Below are 20929 nucleotides of genomic sequence, written 5' to 3'. Positions count from 1 at the left end.
GGCAGTCACCAAAGTCGTGGATGAGGATAAGGTGGTTCACACAGCCTATCTTGACCTCGCCAAGGCTTTGGACACCATCTCCCATTCTGGAATTATAGCTAAACTCACTAAACTAGGTATAAATCCCTACATCACAAGATGGGTTGCCATCTGGCTCACTGACAGAACCCACATTGTAAAAGTTGCAGTCTCCAAATCTTACCTCAAAACAGTGACAAGTGGAGTAGCAGAGGGTTCCATCCTGGGACCTCTCCTGTTTGGTATCTACTTCTCTGAAGTACAGGCTAACACAGAAGGCCTCTGGCTAATGAAGTTCGCAGATGACTGCAAACTAGGAGCCATAGTCAAGTCCCCAAATGATGTGGATATCCTACATAAGGGCCTCACTGAGACAGATGCCTGGTGTCAGAGCCATGGCCTCAAGCTCAATGCCAAAAAGTGCAGTGTCATCCCCTTTGGCAAAAACTCTGTACTCATGAACTACCACATAGGCAGCAATCTACTTAACACTGAATGTGTGATAAGAGACCTTGGGACCCAGGTGGACAGTAGTCTCTCCTTTGACAGTCACATCACCTCAGTAGTCAGGAAGTCCTTCTACGTGGCACACCTCATCATAAAAGGGTTCTCATACAGGAAAAAAGAGGTCATTGTTCCCCTCTACTCGTCACTCATTAGACTCATTATAGAGTACAACGCCCCTTTTGGAATGTACCTCACAAGACATCTGCAGCAGCTGGAAAGGCCACAGAAGTAACTCACAAAGAGGTTTACTGGCCTCAAACAAATGCCCTACACTGACCGCCTCAAAAAACTCCAGCTTTACTCCATAGCATATCGCCTACTCCGAGGTGATCTCTGCCTAACATATAAAGCTATGTCAAACCCAGAGCTGTTGGACATCCTACACCTAAAGAAATCCCAATCCCTCCGAGCTACACACTCTAGGGACCTAAACCTTGTCACCACAATAAACAGGACACACTGGAGGGATAGATTCCTGTCCCAGAGACTTCCTATACTCTGGAACAAGCTATCCATCTATGTCAAGCAAAGTTCTTCATTGGAACTCTTCAAGAAAAATCTTGATGAGTGGATGGGAAATAGGAAATACACCCCAGAGATCACTTCTGTGTCTCTGCTGGACAGTGGCACAGGAAAATAACTTTCTTGGGTGGCGTAAACTATGGAACCTTGCTGGCTAGACTTACATAGGCCCTTGGGCCAATAGCCTAGTACCTACCTATGAACCTATGAATCTATAATAGGGTGACACATATTCCTGCTACCACTCCAACATATATTTACAGTGTTAATTGCTTTCCTTCTCAGTGAACTAATCAGTCTAAACTCCTTCCCCTTTTTGGCTAGCATACTGAAAGAAACATCGCCTACAAAATGAAATCCATGTCTTCAACTGCCATAATGAATTGTGTCCCACAGATAACATAGGGACCCATCCAGCCAAAGATAAAGTCCGTGGACTCCTTACTAAATTCCTACTTGAAATAAAAAAAAAAAAAAAAAAATACTTGTTAAAGCTGGCCATGTGAACATGCTCACAAAATGCTGCTGTCATGTGTGTGTGTGTGTGTGTGTGCGATTGTGCATGTGTGTGAGTGGGTGTGTGGGTGTGTGGGCGTGTGGGCGTGTGTGTGTGTGTGTGTGTGTGTGTGTGTGTGTGTGTGTGTGTGTGTGTGTGTGTGTGTGTGTGTGTGTGTGTGTGTGTGTGTGTGTGTGTGTGTGCTCGTGCGCGTGCTTGTGTTCATTTTTTACATATGTACATAGCATCTATACTGTTTGTAATGCCTAAGGCATCATCTGCAATATCTGTGCAGGTAACACAGTCAGTTTTCATGACTCACACATATGGCACACGTGAACTGTACACAAGGTTTGCAAGAGGTGACTTTTCACAAGGACATTTAGTGGGAGATGCAGGTTATGTACTGGAACCTTGGCTTATAACATCCAAGAGAAACCCACAGAACCCCACCAAGGATACAATGTTGCCAATGCTCGAACTAGAAATATCAGATGAAGGTGTCAGTGTCTAACATCAGGATGTGTCTTGCAGTATGACCCAACAATCTTTCATGAAATATTCACAGTGTGTTCTATGCAGTACAATATCATTCTCAAGAAACAATTTCAACAAAAACAACAAGGAGAAGGACCACAATTCCACAAGCAAGGCCAGCAGCACAAGCAGATACAGATGAGGATCTAAGGGAGAACCATCAGCCACAGATGTTGTTGGCAGATGTAGGGTGCAAAATATGCCATTGCTCTGGTTAAGAGCCAAAGACAGCACACACAGACTGGGCACCTAAATGAAAAACTAAGAGCCTAAGGACACACACATATTAAATCTAATGTCTTCTAACCTGCGCAGCCTTTACCTAATGGTTGTGTTCTGTTAGCATTGGACAGATACAGCCCTCAAGGGCACATCTGCAGTATTAACAATGTAAATCTAGAACCTGTATATATATATATATATATATATATATATATATATATATATATATATATATATATATATATATATATATATATATATATATATATATATATATATATATATATATATATATATATACATATATATATATATATATATATATATATATATATATATATATATATATATATTTAAGCTTCTGTTTCTGCTGCAGTGAGACACACAATGATGATGCCATGTGGCTAAACAGGTCTGTGTAGCAGATTGTTGTTTCATTAAACATCTATTCGCTTCACTGCTTTGCTCTTTATTTTTATTGGTGCTGGAGTTTTTCTTACGGAATGTATACTTTTCTCCGAGCACATTTGTATCATGCACCAAGGTTTTTGGGATGTTATATACATATCCACACATACACACATACACACATATATATATATATATATATATATATATATATATATATATATATATATATATATATATATATATATATATATATATGTATACATACATATATCTATATCTACACAGATAGATAAAACAATACACTTATATAACTGATTACCCTCATATGAAAACATATTCAAATTCTTGTATGTCCTTAAGTGATGTCAGTAATAGCTTATGACTAATGTTCTCAATGCTGTGCATTTTGATTCCATTAATCATTTGGATATAACTATTAACAAGAATAAAGGGGTGGCGGTTTAGTCCAGCATTCATAGGAAATCTACTGCCTCTAATGAATACTTGCATTTTAATAGTTTTCATCACCTTCATTATATGAGAAATTTGGCAAAAGGACATTTTGTTACAGTAGGTTGAATGACATAACAACTTATTAAACTTTTGGTCTTTAGACGGATCATTATCACATTCGCATTTTTTTCTGCGTTGGCTGGTGGGATGATTCCACTTGGGCATCCTTCCTTTTTACTTTCAGCTATGGATTTTGCCCAGTACTGTGCATGAAGTATTTCATTTGCCCACTGTATGGAAACCAGTGGGGTTTATACCGGAACATTGAACGACAAGAATCTCGAATCTCACAACATTGAACATGGGACATCGAACACAAAAAACTCCGAAAGCCCATAATTCCAAAAGCAGAGTTTACGAACAGCAACACTTGGCCATCTACTCACCTGCGCAACCTGACACTTCACCGTAGCAAACAAAACCACACCTCTTCATAGGTTCATAGGTTGGTACTAGGCTATCGGCCCTAGGGCCTATGCAAGCCTAGCCATAACAATTCCCTGGATATTTCTTCCCACAATATTTACTTCTCTGGGCCCCTGTCTAGCAGGGCGACTGACATGATCCCCGGGGTGAATTTCCTATCTCCCATCCAATTATCAAGGTTCCTTTTGAAGAGGGCCAATGAAGCACTCTGCTTGACATGTATGGGCAGTCTATTCCAGAGTCTGGGGAGTCTCTGGGTCAGGAACCTATCCCTCCAGCATGTTTTGTTCATTGTGATGACAAGGTTTAGATCCCTGGAGCGTGTGGCTCTGAGGGATTGGGATTTCTTTAAGTGGAGCATGTCCAACTATTCAGGGTTTGACATGGCCTTGTATGTTAAGGAGAGATCGCCTCTGAGTAGACGATATGTGATAGAGTATAGCTGGAGTTTTTTAGACAGTCAGCATATTGCATCTGCTTTAGGCCTGTGATTCTTTTAGTGAGGTATTTCTGTGGCCTTTCCAGCTGTTGCAGATGTCTTGTGAGGTACATACCAAACGGGGCATTATACTCTATAATGGGTCTAATGAGGGATGAGTACAGTGGGACAATGACCTCCTTTTTTCTGGATGAAAAGCCCTTAGTGATGAGGTGTGCCACATAGAAGGATTTCCTAATTGTTGTGGCGATGTGGTTACCGAAAGTGAGACCACTGTACACCTGTGTCCCTAAGTCTCTCATCACACTTTTGATGTTTAGAGTCCTGACACCTATGTGGTAATTCATGTGTACATGCTTTTTTCCAAAGGGGATAACTATACATTTTTTGGCATTAAGCTTGAGCCCATGGCTCTGGCACCAGGCATCTGTTTCTGTAAGGCCTTTTTGTAGAATATCCACATCATTTGGGGATTCAATAATGGCTCCCAGTTTGCAGTCATCTGCAAACTTTATTAGTCAGAGTCCCTTAGTGTTGCCTGTACTTCACAGAAGTAGATGCCAAACAAGAGTGGTCCCAGGACTGAACCCTGAGGTACTCCACTTGTCACATGTCTGGAGCTGGATTTGGAGTCGGCTACTTTTACAGTCTGGGTTCTGTCAGTAAGCCAGTTGGCAACCCATCGAGTGACGTAGGGATTTATGCCCAGCTTAGTAAGTTTATCTATGATTCCGGAGTGGGGGATGGTGTTGAAGGCATTGACGAGGTCCAGATAGGCTGTATGGACCACCTTACCCTCATCCACAGCCCTGGAGACTGATTCGAAGAAGTCAATCAGATTCAGGAGACAAGATCGGCCCTTCACAAACCCAAACTGGGTGGAGTCCACTGTTTGAAGGTTGCCAATGTCTTTGTTTATAAGTTCCATAATAATGTGTTCCATGCCCTTGCAGATCAGGCTTGTCAGACTGATGGGACGGTAGTTCCCGGGATCCAAGGTGGATCCTCCCTTGTGGAGCGGGATAACTGTAGCTGTGCGCCACTCAGTGGGCACGAAGCCTGAGGTGAGGCTATGATTAAACATGACACTTAGGTGAGGTGCCAGTTCATTTTGTAGTTCATGTAGTACACAGCCTGGCATGTCATCTGGTCCCATGGATGCTATATTCTTTGCTTTGGAGAGTGTGGTTTCTATCTGTATGGCCGTGATTATCTGAATTTGGCAATCTTTTGGTATTGAGATGGGCCCTTTAGGGGGTGAGAGTGGGGTGAAGTTGGCACTAAATCTATCTGCCAGGATATTGGCAATATCCTTGGGATCAGTATATTTAATGCCATTCTTTTGTAGCTTAGAGCAGATCTGAGCATTGCCATTTAGATTCTTGACATAACTATAGAATGCCTTGTGGTTGTCTTTGGAATCTTTGGCAATTTTATTTTCGTAACTAGCTTTTGAGGATTTTATGAGGGATCTCAGCTTCTTACTGAGGCTGGTGAGGGAGTTTTTTGCATCCTGGAATTTTCCTCTTTTCTGCAACAGTTTCTTCCTTCTGTTGTATAGTTTGTTTATAGCAGGGGACCACCATATTGGCTTCCTTTTTTTGGAAAAGAGCATCTTGTTTCTATTTGGGATGGCACGATTCATGCACGAGTGGATGTGCTCGTACAGTGCCTTAGTGTAGGATTCTGCAGTCGAACTTCCAGATCCCATCTGCATGGGTGTTGTGAAGTTTGTCACTTCTGATTTCAGTAGCATGAAGTTGGCTTAGGAGAAGTTTTTTAAGCAGGTTTCCTTACCGGGGTGTGGAGGTGGGATGTGGATGTCAAATGTGATTTGCTTATGGTCAGACTTGACCAATGAGGGGGTGACAACTGGTGTGGAGCATCTATCTCCCATGTTGGTAATGACCAGGTCTAGGATATTGACTCCCCTGGTGGGACAATGGATTAGTTGATCCAGGGTGTTGGAATTTATGAATTCCAAGAACCGTTGGGAAAAGTAGTTGGTACCCGAGTAGTTTTCCCAATTAATGGCAGGGTAGTTGAAATCACCCAGTATTAGGGTGTTTGGTTGTATCTTAATATTTTCCAGTATGTTTAGAAAGGTGTAGTGAGAATCTTGGGGCATGGTGGGGGATCTGTAGGAAACTACAATTTGGATTGCAGTCTTGCCTAGTGTTAGTTGCACCTGGAGAATTCCAGATGCATTGTGTTGGGGAACTAGCCTGGAGGTGTGAATATCCTTGGTGAATATGGACACTCCTCCACCTTTAGTGTTTTGGTCTTGGTTTTGTGGCCGAAAAGTGTGGTAAGAATTGTAGCCTGGTATTGCAGGGGTGCTCTCTGGAGCCTTGAACCAGGTTTCAGTTACTGCACAGATATCGATGTTCTCCATTTTTAGGAGTGCCTCGAGAGAGTGCATTTTGAGGTTTAGACTTCGAGCATTGAGTAGCATTACCTTCATTCACTCATTGCAACACCATCCAGTAAAGCAGCAGACAACCATTCTTCCAGTACACAACACAAAACACACAAACACTACAAACTATTCCTTATGTGGGGGGCTTCACGCCCCACACCCTCCTACTTATATATACCAACTCCGAGATCGCACCATAGCAGTGGAAGCCTCACAGTTATCCATAGGGGGCATTATTCATATTATTGCACATTTCTCACTAACCTCAGGATGCGTAGCTTTGTGAAGGCCAACTATGAATGTCCGGGGTTTCCAGTTTCGAAATTCTCAGCTTTCGGGTTTTTTTGCATTCGATGTTCCATGTTCGATGTAATATGATTTGGGACTTTGTTCGTTTGATGTAATGATATAAACCCAAACCAGAGAGCAGGTCAATGTCAGCATCATCTGCATAAGTATAACAGTAAGCAAGGCTTAAACATCTACTTTGACTGCGTTAGTAAGAATACTGACAGAAATACAATGAGGGTCAAGAATTACAAAAGCAATCATTCACAAAACTTGGTTATGAACAATGAGTAAAAACGATTATTCTGCAATACATTTACATTAAAGGAAGGTTCTGAGTAAGCAAGTATTAGATATATGCTCTGTGCATCATGCATATATGTAAGCTGAAGTCAAAAAGAAATGTGCTATGGGCGAGGCATAGTCATCATCACTTCCACAGGGCTGGGGGGAGGCATAGGAGGGCAAGCCTGACACCAAAGAGATGAGTGTGTGTAAGTAAGACAAAAATGTATTCCTTAAGTATACAATTTGCAGGACCAGTAGCAAGATATGTATAGCAGTCAACAGTACTGCTTAGATAAGTAGTGTGTTTCTTTATGAGGTGGTACCGACAAGTATTTGATGAATGTTTGTGTCTGCATGAACACAATCAAGCAGTGTGCTAGCACTGTGCCCTGGCATCTTGGACTGGTATGAGCCATGCATGGTAGAGTAGTAAGTTCAGCATCAATGATGAGAAACACCTCTACAGGAGTTGCATTGCTAGTTTCATGGCCCTGGCTATGATGTGAGTGATTTCTGCTGGATGAGCTCTCATTGTGACTATGTCCTGGACCATGAATAGATGGCCTACCATTTCTTGGTGTCTACAATGCAATCATTGACAGAGCAGTGGAATTAGTGCCACTGTGAGAGTGGGAACTTGCATAGCCACACTGGCTAATACCAGACACTGTAGCATCTCTATGGCCATGTGTATGCCGGCCCTCCTGCAGCAGACATTCCATTACAGACCATAAATATTATCTTCAACTATATGGTGTAGCTATGGGCACACCTTGTGCCAATAGCTATGCCAATATGATTCTTGCTTATTGAGAAGAGAATTTTGTTCTATCTTATGACAAGTTTGCTAATAACATCTTTTATAGAAGATTTGTCGACGATCTTATGTTTATCTGGACAGGCTCAAGGGAAGAGTTAGATGAATATTTTATGTTTTTAGATATTAGTACTAATTTTTTGAGGTTTACTTATTCAGTTTCCCCTCCAGAACTCTCCTTTTTAGATGTTACCATAAAGAAGACCATTAGTGGTATACTCACTACAGAACTATATAAGAAGGAATGCCAGAGAAATAATGTTTTAAATAGGGATAGTATGCATCCTACGTATACCTATAAAAACATTATAAAAGGACAGGCCATGTGTATATCTAGATTAAATATGGAGGAAGATAAATTCAATGAGGATATAGATATATTTAAAAGAGAGCTGTTACAATGGAAGTACAAGGAAGATGACATAAACAATGGTCTTAATGAGGTTAGGTTACTGAGGGGAAATAGGACAAGACCAGACATGTCCAGGGAGCTTCATGGCTTTTCCCAGAATCAAAGAGATAGATACAACAAAGAAGTTGTGCCCATTCGACTTGAGTTTGCTGGTAATATTAATAAGGTACGTGAGATCATTTCCAATGATTGGTTTATATTACAATCTGATCCTGAGATATCTGGGATAATAGGTATTAAGCCTAGTTTTGGTTATAAGATCAAGAAACATTTTAAGAGACTGCTGCGTCAGCCCAGTAATAGCAAGAATACATCATATAGTTTGGATACCTGTGGATGCTATAATGTTTGTGGGGTGTTAAGTTCTGATAGTACTTTTATTTATCCAGTGACAAAGAGAAGGTATGAATTTAAAGTGAAGGCTAACTGTATGACAAAACATTTGGTTTATCTGGTGGTTTGCTCAGCATGTCCCTCTTTCTACATGGGCATGACCACTCGCTCACTTAGAGAGAGGGTTAGGGAGCATTTAGCTGCTATTAGAAACAAGGAACCTGAAATGAGTGCTTTGGTGAAACATATTATGTGTAAAGACTCAGCACACTCTTTTTCATTTAAAGTAGTTGAATGTATAATGCAAAATCCAAGACTGGGGGATATGAAAACTAAAACTGAGTTAAGTGAACTCAAGTGGATTATTGAGCTGCAGGCAGAGAAGGAGCCAGGGTTGAATGACAGAACATCAATTAAACCACATTTGAAAGTGAGACGTTTATGATATAATATACTTTTACTTAAGTTGGTTTTTAATATTCACTAGACATATTTTTTTATATTAATGTGAATGTGTTGTGTTATGTATAGAATAATTTTTATTGTAAATTAGATGAATGTATTGATGTTTTGATTCATTATTGGATAATTATGTAATTGTTAACTAGGGGTATATAAGGAAGTGAAGTGAATTGGGTTTTATGGTCTGAGGAAGCATCTTGTTGGATGTGAAAGCGCTAACCTTATATTAAAAGTTTTTTTATTCCTGCCGTGTATTTCCACTTTGTTTATCTATTGGACTGTTAAATTGCTAAGAGGACAAAGATTTATGTAACTCTGTATTACATTGCAACATTAACAAAAATAATGCACATCTTTCAAGGAAAAATTATATTAGAATTTTCTGTTATATCTACTTCCATGGAGGGCAGACAAGTATACTTCATAGACTTAACACAATTTTGCATGCTAATAACACAAAACTCCATGACCTTGGTAACAAGTAATGCAACACTCTTCTGTTATAATTGGGCAACTTCCCAGATAACATTTTCAATTAAATGCCAGGTAACATTATTGACAGACATGTTAATTGTCAATAAATTACTGATATACATGACTATGCCAACAGCTTGGGAGAAAAATGCAAATGATAAACCAATAGCTATATTGCAAAATGCAATACATCAGTAAGAAAAAATCCATCAATTTGCCAGTTGTTAAACTAGAAACTAGTTTTGAAAGAAAACATCAGTATCAAGCTCTCTGGATCCAAATTGTCTCCCCTACTATGATATAAGTTCCTTAACTACACAATTACCTAGTAGTGTAAGGACAAGCACTGAGAAGTGTTATATGCCAAGGGCTTGCAAGTGTGAATGACTTGTCTGACTGCAGAAGCAATCGAGGTTTCACAGTCAGTCCTGTTTAATGTACACTTACCAAGGGTGTGTAAGCTAGAAGGGACTTGCAAGAAAGTCAGTGAGTATATTGACTGAATTAGGAGAGCAACATTCCTAACATTTCACTGAATTGTTAATGACCACATGCTGTGCCTCTGAGTAAATTGTCTCTGCAACTCTAAGGGAGTACATTACTAATTGAAACATATATTAACTGCAAGGCAAACCACATAGCAGACTTGTTAGAGAAGTGTAGATGAGGGAATGATGCTCAGGAAATAAGAAGAATAGAACTGCAGAGTTGCAATATTTTATTTTATATTGTGTGAGGAAAAATTACCTTAACTGTTGCCACTATTACATGCATCCACACATCTAACTACAAATTACACAGGATAACTTTCACAACTTCTGTTATACCTGTAATGTCATTTGATACTATGTCACACATTCAAAATATATATAACCTACTTTTTTCTTCACAGTACTTCTGTGGAACATAGTGATAATAATCTATAGTGTGTGCTATGACTGGCATGGTGCCCTAGGGTTCAAATCCAAAGAGGGTGCTGTTTTTGTGAACATAATGATGTTTAAGGAGTGTATGTTTCTGTTGCAAGAGAAAAAATTTGAGGACACAACTGTGCATTTTAACTATTTGTTTCATAATATTTCCTCTATTTAAGTATCTTTTCTTTACTCTTCATAGTTTGCATGCTGTTTGGCATTGTACACTCTTCACTGGCAGTATTGATTGGCAGTAGTCCCTAGCAGTGAGCAGTACTTCCCTTGCTAAGCAAAAAAGTGAATCATTTAATTTGGGCTGCCTTCTCTAGTGCAAAAATGCTTGGCACAGTTGCATGGATATCAGCGCTTTAGTTAGCACTCAGTGAATAAATTCCACCTATCAGATAGGTATTTCTATAGAAAAAATGTAAATGAAGTGAGCTTATAGAATAAGGGTGCATAATAAAGGGTTCAAATCTAGTTTGCAGATTTTTTAATGGCTGGATTTAGAATAAATATCGATACCCAGGGTAGTATATGAAATGTACAGGCTAACGTCTTTGATGCATGATAAAAATCTTAATTGTAGTCCAGGTGAATTAATGTTACAAAGGTGTCATCTTTTAAACTCACCTCTTCTCATTAGTAATTACAATATGTGCTGTGGATGTTGTGACATATGGCATTTTGTAGACTCTGCTAAGACAAAAGCAGTAACGAGTAATGCGACCGCATGTCTCATACATGCTGGAGAACATATCCATATTTCACAATTATTCATCATGGTAGTTACACAATATATTGTAAGCTTTGATTTCATGAGTAATTTATGCACTGTGGCAAGAATAACCTCCTGTAATTGCCTGCATGTCATATTTCGGAGTAATTGCCATTACATGAAATCCTGATTATGTGTAGCCTAAATGAAACTTGTAATGTTGCAAGCAGAAGAGAAAAATATGTGTCATGTTAATGCTATAACATCTTTTTTTCCTTGCTACATATATCCATTAAATGTGTCACTTTCTAATACATGGTAATGTGCTCTAATTTCTTTATGTCTTTTACATTTGCACACTACTCAGCAGTGCAGAAACATGGATAACTTCCTAAGGAAAAAGTGAAAAAAAAATAATTTGACCTTCCTTTTGTAGTGCAAACAATCTTGGCACTGGTGTGTGACCTTCAGCAGTCTGGATAGTGCTTAGTGAAAAAAATGCATTGGTCAGGTAACTTTCTCTGTAACGCAAATTGTAACTGCAGTGATCTTTGAGAAAGTGGACAGTAGAAGTAGAGTATTAATTTACTTTACTGAGAATTTTACATGAATATATATTGACACACATTTTGTTATATCATTATGATGTTGTTTGAAATTCAACAATTCTCAGTTTGCTAACAACAGTGAGTTGATGTATGTCACTTTCCCATTATCTAGCATTACCTAAACTCTGATAATGTGTGCCAGGAATTAAAGTTCTAATGTGGCAAGAAGGTGTGAGAAGGATGAATATGACACTATAATGCACATCTTGGTCTAGTCACTGGTATATATGTATGTGTATATATACATATATATATATATAGATAGATACCATTTGAATGATTTAATTTTCCTTTCAATAGTTTCCTATTTTTTATAATACCTTTTGCATTTGCACCCCACCTGGCAGTCCAAACACAATGTTTACCTCCCAAGGGAAAAAAAAATCTAAAAAATGTATTTCAAGCAGACTTTTGTAGCACAAATAATCCTGGTGCCAGTACATAGCCAGTAGCACTTTGGAAAGTACTGAGAGAAAAATGTGCACCTGCTAGGTACTTTTCCCTGTGGCAGAAGGTATAAATGTAATAAGCTGAGAGAAAGAGAACAGTTGATACAAAGTTCGAGTCCAGTTTACAGAAACTTTTACAGAAGGGGTTCAGAATGCCTTCTGTCACAACATTTTGATTAAGAATACAACAAATGCAAAAGACTATCATAACTATGTTTATTGCAACAAATGTGTCATTAATGCTGGCTACAGAAGCCAAATATCATTTGAATAAACTATGTTAAACATGACAATGGCGACAATGTAGAGTTTGCATGCATAGGTATGAAGTGCACAGTTTTTATTATTATTATTATTATTATTATTATTATTATTATTATTATTATTATTATTATTATTATTATGGGTTATTGTATATCATAATTTGTTTAAGACAGTATTTCTTGTGAAGTATATATGTAACATAGCTAACCATGCATTACTCAGGTCATATTTTTAGATTGCCAAATGGTCTAAGGCTTACATATTTCCATCTATGTGGTATATTGTCTTGGATACAATCACAGACTTAATAAGCTGGTTAAATAAGAGGTACCATATCATTATTAATTTTATTTAAAATAGATAAGGGTTATATTATCATGACAGCTACTAAGTAGGGCAGGACCAGCTCGAATGTCACACTGGTTGGGGAAGGGATGTGAATTTAACATGTATACCAATACACCTTGTTCTTACAGCACAATAAACCACTTCCTTGCCTGATAAAAAGAATATATATATATATATATATATATATATATATATATATATATATATATATATAGTTAGAAAGCTTGTGAGGAAACTATTATTCTGTTATCTTTGTTTTACTTGGATTGTTTGTCTGTGTACTTAATAAAGGATTTCAAGTGGAAACAGACTGTCTATCCTGCTTGGATTACTTTTGAATACTTAGTAATTCTGTATAATATTTCAAATTATATATCTTTTATTATTTTTGACTTAGGACGACTTTAAGTTTGCTACTTCTGCTACCATTATCTGATTAATATACAGTGATTAATTAGATATATATGGATTGAAAATCTTCCACACAGAGAAGTTTCTTACGTTGTTTTGTTTTTGGACCCACTATACTTGTTTAGTGGGTTGTTTGAGGCTTCAGGGATATCATGGAGATTACTTGTCATATGATACTTAGAAATGCAGTCTTTTGACTAACTAAAGTGAAAAACATGCAGGCATGTCTGAAGTGTATTCCCAGTGATTGTTACATTACTATAGTTGCAATTATCCTGTAAAAAAGTAAGCTGTCATATGACACTGATCGTTATTAAGCAGCATTTAACATTTTTAGCCTTTTTGTTTTTCATGGGTTTGATACCCAGGTGGTACTATTACCACTACTGTGTTCTATTTTTTAGACTACTGGATGTAATGTACAAATTATAGAATTGTACAATTGTCATGAGGGCAATGAAGAGTAATATATAGATTCTCCTTGCTTTAATCTATCATATTTGAACTTTGTGAAGCAGGACTTCCTAGGTGGTACGATTCGATAATAGTTAGGTATGTAGATTTATTTTGGAATACTGCAAGGTTTAAATACAGATATACACCAGTATGTTATGGAATGTTTTGCACGACTCCTGTGGGTGTTAGTGTTGGCTACACATTTCATTATCACACCATTATGCTGTTGTTCTATAAATCTGCTTGCTCCCTCTTGGGAATACTGTCTTGCACAGATCTTGCCTGAATAATTATGATGATAAACTGAAGAGTAAAACAAGACAAATATGTGCAGAAATGAACCATGACCCATTATTGTTCACACATTGTACATGATCACCATTCTCCAGTCACAGTGACAACTGCATTAAGCATCACATGCTTTTGGGTATACCTAGCCACAGGCAATGTTTTGGGAGTAAGAGACATATTGCAACAGTCTTTTAAAGAAATTACAGGCACACTTATCCCTTGCAGCAACAACATGATGTCACGGCTTCAAATAGCCAAATATCGTATGTTAGCAGCAAGTGCATTGTTGCATTCCCATTCTTCAGAGTATTTGGTAGCTTCTGTCATCACATAGTCAGGTGTTCAAAACCCACATTGACTAACTGTAAACATTGTATGTCCTTATGCTGCTGTTGTGCATGAGTGACATCCACAACTGTTATAATGTGCACAATTACAGTGATTGAAGTTTCCTCATCCCTTTTATCTCATAGAAATTGTTTGCAATATAATCATATGAAGTAATATCTTCACATAGCTGGAGTCTTACAGTTTTGTTAAGCCTTCCACTGTAGCACATGTGATTCAAACACATACCATTAGTCAATTAACTTATATAGCTTGCTCTTCACTTGCAGTAAAGGACGACATTATATGAATGCAATGATGTTACACAAACAGCACTACATCACATCATTATTTTCAATTTTAAATTTGGAGAAAGAAATATAAAGTTATTTTGTAATTTCCTGCCAGTGAAACAGTTGTTCTGCGAATGTTGTGGTGTGAGTGCTCTTGCAGCACATGCTTTTAGTAAAGATTTGTATAGAATATCTGAAGAGATAGACTTTGTTTCCATTCTGGGACAAAGTCATTGGGCAAAACAAAAGAAACGGCTTATTTTGCTGAGAAATACTGATATTGCACTGCTGACAGTAGTGTGAACATTAACATACTTACCTCCCTATCATCATTATGACAAAAATATTGTACAAATCATCATCAAATGTCCTGTATTACTTCCCATATTAGTTTAATTTATGTGTGACGCACTGCATTCCTCTGTCATGTGGCAGATGCAGTCAATATGCAGCTCTGTAGAGTGATAGCATGAGGCTTTGAATCTGGTAACATCTGCCTGTCAGACAAGAGTGGCTCAGGCAAAGAAAGCATTTATGACACAGTCAGAGGGCCACATTTTTAAGTCAAGAAACCAAGGTAGTGGATTAATACTCATAACAATAGAGAAACACTGCAAGCCCTTCAAGTCTGTTTGCCATGACACACACTTTATGCTTATTTCTGTGAGGTCATAGGCTGATCCATATCTTTCTGATATCTGTCCTGGCAAAATGTAAATGCTGATTATGTCATTGATTGTTCACTGACATTACTTAATTTTCATATATGAATTCACTGTATCATATGTCTCCATCCAAATATTTATGCATTACTGTAATTGCATTCTTCACACTATACAGCTTTATAGGATGTGAGGAGCTACATAACATTTCTTACTATTTGGCATGATACAAGATTATCAAAAGATGTCATTGGGTCTGTGTCAGAACACCTTCTTGTATGTTTGTCTAGTTTGCATACTGTTATGGCAATGTTCACTGTAATTTCTTATCAGCTTGCACAGTATAATCATGTAGTAGTGATGGAGACCCTGAACTACTGAAATGTCATCAGATCTATGTTGTTATTTTTCATTAGTGTATTTTGAATGCAATTATATTACTGTTTAGGATGCATCTGATTAAAAAACATGTTTGTCTAATAAATGTTTTAAGGTAACATACCCCATCTACAGTTGCCAAATGGCAACAAATGGTAAAATGTAATCCTTTCTGATGTGCATGACACAATGACTTTAGGGCTCATTTCTTCTTGTATGTACTTGATGAAGTGGAGAATTCAGCACTACTAGCATTTATCAGCGTACTTTCTCTGTATATACATGTTGTATTCAGTAACTGCAGTATATGCGAATAGCCCTTAATGTATCCACCGTCCTTGTTAGCTCAACTCCACATGGTATCAACATTACTGTCACATTTACTCCACTTTGTTACAATGCTGCATTATGTCCCTCACACATCCATTGTTAGCACGTCCATTTTTAGTTCTGCGTATCAGTCAAGAATTGTGAACATGATTAATTAAGCAATAACCAATGATGTGGTGTGGTGTGGTATATTGAAAGTTTACCCATGGTTGGTGTGGTTTAATCATGAGGGCGAAGCCCAAGTGATTAAATAAAGCCAACTGTGGGTACATTTCAATATACCACAACCACTGAGTCGGTTATTGCTATTATGCAATGACATTATTTAAGAAAAAAACAAACTTACTTTTCTTAAATAATGTCTTTGTATAATGGCGCATTACTGTTCTTCCACTGGTGGTGGTATAATGCTTCCTTGTGTTGATGTACTGCGCATGTGTATGGGACTTGCATTTCCACACATACCCAGTACATCAATGCTTTGAAATGGAAGCAATGGAGAAAAGAAAGTCTCCGTTGCTCCATTTTTTTTATTTTTTTTTTATTTATTAAAAAATAAAAGGTTTTGGACACTTTATACCAATGGAAAAAATTCCGGTTGACCAGCCCTTTTTCTATTGGTATATTGTGGGATTTACAACGGGCACACTGGCCAATCAGCGTGCATGTTTTGGAATATTAATGGGGTGTCATTGTATAATTATTACACCAAGATGGAGTTATATCTGTTTAAAATGTTTCTTTGTGACATAATCATATCTGACTGCATTAAATGAGTACATTTTCTGCATTTACCCTCCTTTTTTACCTATGTCTGTACTATTAGCATTGTATTTTGTATATATTCTCACAATTTAACATCCCCTGCATCTTAATTCATTCCCTCCAATGGAGCTCTGGAAATTTACACTGTAATTTCCAATGGGTGGAGCCTAAGCTTTAGATATAATTTATTTATTATTTATTTATTTATTCCAGTTGGTGACCGGGGAGGTCCACTGGGCTCAAGAGCCCATTTTCAGTGGAGGCCCGGGGGGGGGGGGGAGCTCCACAGTACAGTGTTAAATCACATAATGAAAACACAAGTAAAAAATACATAAACTTAAAATACAAAGAAAAAAAATATTTGTTTTACATTCAAAAATAGGTGGAAATTCCACAGACAGCTGGTAAAAGCATTCAATACTAAAGGAATTCATAGTTAAGCAACTAGGAAGTTAAAATGAGAATTGTCCTGGAGGAAGAGAGGCATAAAGCATAAGGTTTGATGCAAATATATTAGTTACATTAACAATGTAGGATTAAGGGGAAAATTAGCAAGGTATGAAGTTTAGCCAGGAGAGTAGGAAGATGAGAGCTTGGGTGGTAAAGAATAAAGAGTGCAGTTGCATTTTCTTTGAGTTTGCAGGTAGCAGTGGAGTTGTGTTTTGAAGGAGTGTAGGTTGTCACATGTCCTCAGAGTAGAGGGCAGGCTGTTCTATTATTTAGCTGGGGAATAGGAGAGTAGAAGTTGGCCAGCTGGGCGCTTGGGTTTGTGGATGGAAATAAGGTTTTGGTGAGAAGATCTAAGGGGTCTGGGGGGGTATATGGTTGAAGAATATTGGATAGTGTGGGGCAGCCGGTAGGTTGGAATATTAGTTTGTGGGCAGAGACTATTTGGAGGTAGTCTAGTTGATCAGGGAGTTCAAGCCAATTTAACATTTGTAAGGAGGTGCAGTGATGAGAGAGGGAATTTGCCTTGGTAGCAAATTTGGAGATTTTATTGTAGCATACTTCCAGTTTAGAGGTTAGGGTGGAAGATAGATTTGTAAGTAGAGGAGCACCATATAGAAGAGATGGGAGGAGATAAGTAGTGGCCAAGGTCTGTCGAGTAGATAGGGAGAGGAATTGATTGCTTTAGTACAGTAGGCCGAGTTTTATGTGGGTTTTCTTGATGTTAAGTTGGATGTGGGTATTGAATTTTACGTGTTCATCAATGGTGACCCCTAGGAGTTTGGCGGAGGGAACAATGTCAGTGGTGGAGTTGTTGAGGCTAGTAATATTGAATGAGTTTTTTTCGATGGGGGTGGATTTAGAGTGAGTAAATAGAAGAATCTTAGTTTTGTTAGCATTATGTGAGAGGTGGTTTTGGTGCATCCATTTTTCAGTGGTTTGATTTAGAGACTTGAGATCTGTAAGGCTGGAGGCATAGCAGATCAAAGTAGAGTCATCTGCGTATTGGACAATTTTGGTATTGGGAATGGCTTTGTGGAAATCATTAATGAAGATGTTAAATAGCAGAGGGCCAAGTATGGACCCTTGGGGAACAATTGTGGGGGTGGGAAGAAAGCAGGAGGAGGCTTGGCCCCATTTCACGGTTTGGGACCTGTCTGAAAGGTAGCTGGAAAACCAGGATAGGGTATGTGGGGAGATGTTGAGATTTGATAGATGATTTAGTAGATGAGAGTGGGAGATAGTATTGAAAGCTTTAGATAAGTCTAATAGAACTGATGAAACTAAGTTGCCAGAGTCTCGAGCTGAATTGACAGAGTGTAAGAAGGAGAGAAGGGCTGTGTTGGTATTATGTCCAGGGCATAAGCCATGTTGGGTAGAAGAGAGTAGCTGGTGTTCGGTTAGGAATGGCATGAGCTGCAGGTGAATGCATTTTTCAAGAATTTTGGAGATGGGTGAGAGGATGGCTATGGGGCAGAAGTTGGAGAAGTTACAGTTTTTGCCACCTTTATGGAGTGGAAGAATATAAGCAGAGCGCCATAGTTTGGGTACATAGGACTCGAGTAGTGATCTATTTATCAGGATGCTGATAGGGAGTGCAATACCGTCAGAGGCAGTTTTTAAGAAGGAGCAGAGGATGTTGTCAGGGGCATTGGTGCAAGGTTTGAGTTTGGAGGGAAGTTTTTTTATAAGGAAGGTAGACACAGGTTTAAGTACAAAGATTGGAGTTGAAGGGGACGAGGCAGAGGAAACTTGGTCTGAGGGAGGTGGGAGAGTGTTGTTGGGGAAGGTTTTGAATAGCTCCGCAATAGAAGAGGTGAAGAAGTTATTGAATAGTTTGGCAATTTCTTGGTCAGATTTGCTAGTGTCAGGGCAGGGGTTGTTAGTTGTACCAGGCTTAAGGAGAGAGTTAATGGAATTCCAGAATTGTTTAGGGTTTTTTGCATGGGTTATTTGTAGATGGTTGTAGTAGGACTTTTTATCTATTATGACTTGTTTTTTGGCTAGGTTTCGTAGTTGTTTGTATTTAAGTAGGAATACAGGTTGTTTATGATGTAGATAGCTTTTCCAAGATTTATCTCTTTGTTGCATGATTTTTTTGGTTTCTTTAGTTTGCCAAGGAGCAGTCTTGGCTTTAACTCTTTTTGTTCATATTGGAGCTAGTGAGTTTAGGACAGTAAGGAATTTGGAGTTGAAGAAATCAATGGCTTTGTCTAGGGGTAGGGTTTTAGTGGGTTCCAGTTAGTGTTTTTTAGGGAGTCAGAGAAGGTGGAGGGGTTAAAGTTAGTTAAATTATGAGTATGTAAGAGTTTGTGGGAGAAAGAGGAAGAGGAAGTGGTTCTGTGGATGAAGGCAGGGAGGTGGTCTCCTAGTGGGTCGGGAGTGACACCAGATGTAGTGGTTCTGTTAGGGTGAGACACCAGGATCCAGTCTGGGATGGAGCCTGTGAGGTTAGTTTTGTTGGGCCTGGTGGTAGAATTAATAAGTTGAGTAAAGTTGAAGAGATTGATAGATATGGTGGGATTATGGTTACTGATTTTTTGCCAGTCAATATTTACATCTCCCATTATATAGGTTTCATAGTTAATGTTTGAGGAGGTCCAAGAGAGGATGTCTTCCAGGGTTTTGGTGTTGTTACCAGGAGGAATGTAAAGGGAGATGATGCAGATACTTTTATGGTCATTTAATTTTAGAATGCCACATACTAGTTCAGCGTTATTAAAGGTAGGGATAGGGTTTGGGAAGGGAGTGATGGATAAGTGATTGGAGTAGATTAGTGCTACACCACCACCTCTTTTATTTAGGCGGTCAGATCGGAGAGAGTGAAAACCGGGGGAAGGAATTCAATGTCAGTTATGTGTGGTTTTAACCAGGTTTCTGAGATGGCTAATATGTCAGGTGAATTATGGTTAAGCCAGGCATGGAAGGGGGTAATTTTATTAGCTAAGCTTTGGGCGTTGATGGTGAGGAATTTGAGATATTTAAAATTTGGTTTGTTGTTGGAGCTAAGGTTATTTTTTTGTGAAATGTTTGGTCCAGGGTTGGGATGAATGTCGCATGCTAAGCAAAGGTAGGAGAGAAGGTGAATAAGTTTGTTAGGAGTGTGTTTGGTTAGGAATGGATGGGAGGGGGTGGGTTTAGGTTTGTAGCATTTGGTTGGGATTTGGAAGAGTTTTAATGTTGAGAACAAGGTGGGGTGAAAGGGAGTTAAAGAAGGAGGGATATTGTGGAAATGATGTGTAGGGAAGGGAGGTGGTGGTTGGTATGGAGGGTTTAGGTAAAGGTTGGTATAAGAGGTGGTATGGTACAGAGGGAGAATAATGAGGAGTAGGAGTATTGTAAGGGCAGGGATTGTAGTAAGAAAAGAGAGCATCTTAGAAAGTAGTTTGATGAGAAGTGAAAATAATTTGTAGGTTGGAAAGAGTTAGGTAAGGTTTGTGGGTGGGGAGGAGAATTGCTTAATGAGGTATGGTTGGTGGAGGGGGAGGTGGTTTTTGAGAAAAATGGGAGGAGTACTGTTGTGAGGTGATTGGGTGATGTGAGAGGGTGGGAGTATGGGATGGCAATAAATGTAGGACCACTGGGGTGGGTTGGAATTGGGGGCAGGGTAGGGGAGCAGACTGAGCCCGCAGGGAGAACGGAGTGGGATGGAGCAACAGGGCAGAAGAGTCCAGCTGAAAAAGT

Source organism: Protopterus annectens, chromosome 5.part0, assembly GCF_019279795.1.
Source record: "Protopterus annectens isolate FY-2018-M chromosome 5.part0, PAN1.0, whole genome shotgun sequence".
In the NCBI taxonomy this organism is placed as follows: Eukaryota; Metazoa; Chordata; order Ceratodontiformes; family Protopteridae; genus Protopterus; species Protopterus annectens.
This window is presented reverse-complemented; position numbering follows the sequence as displayed.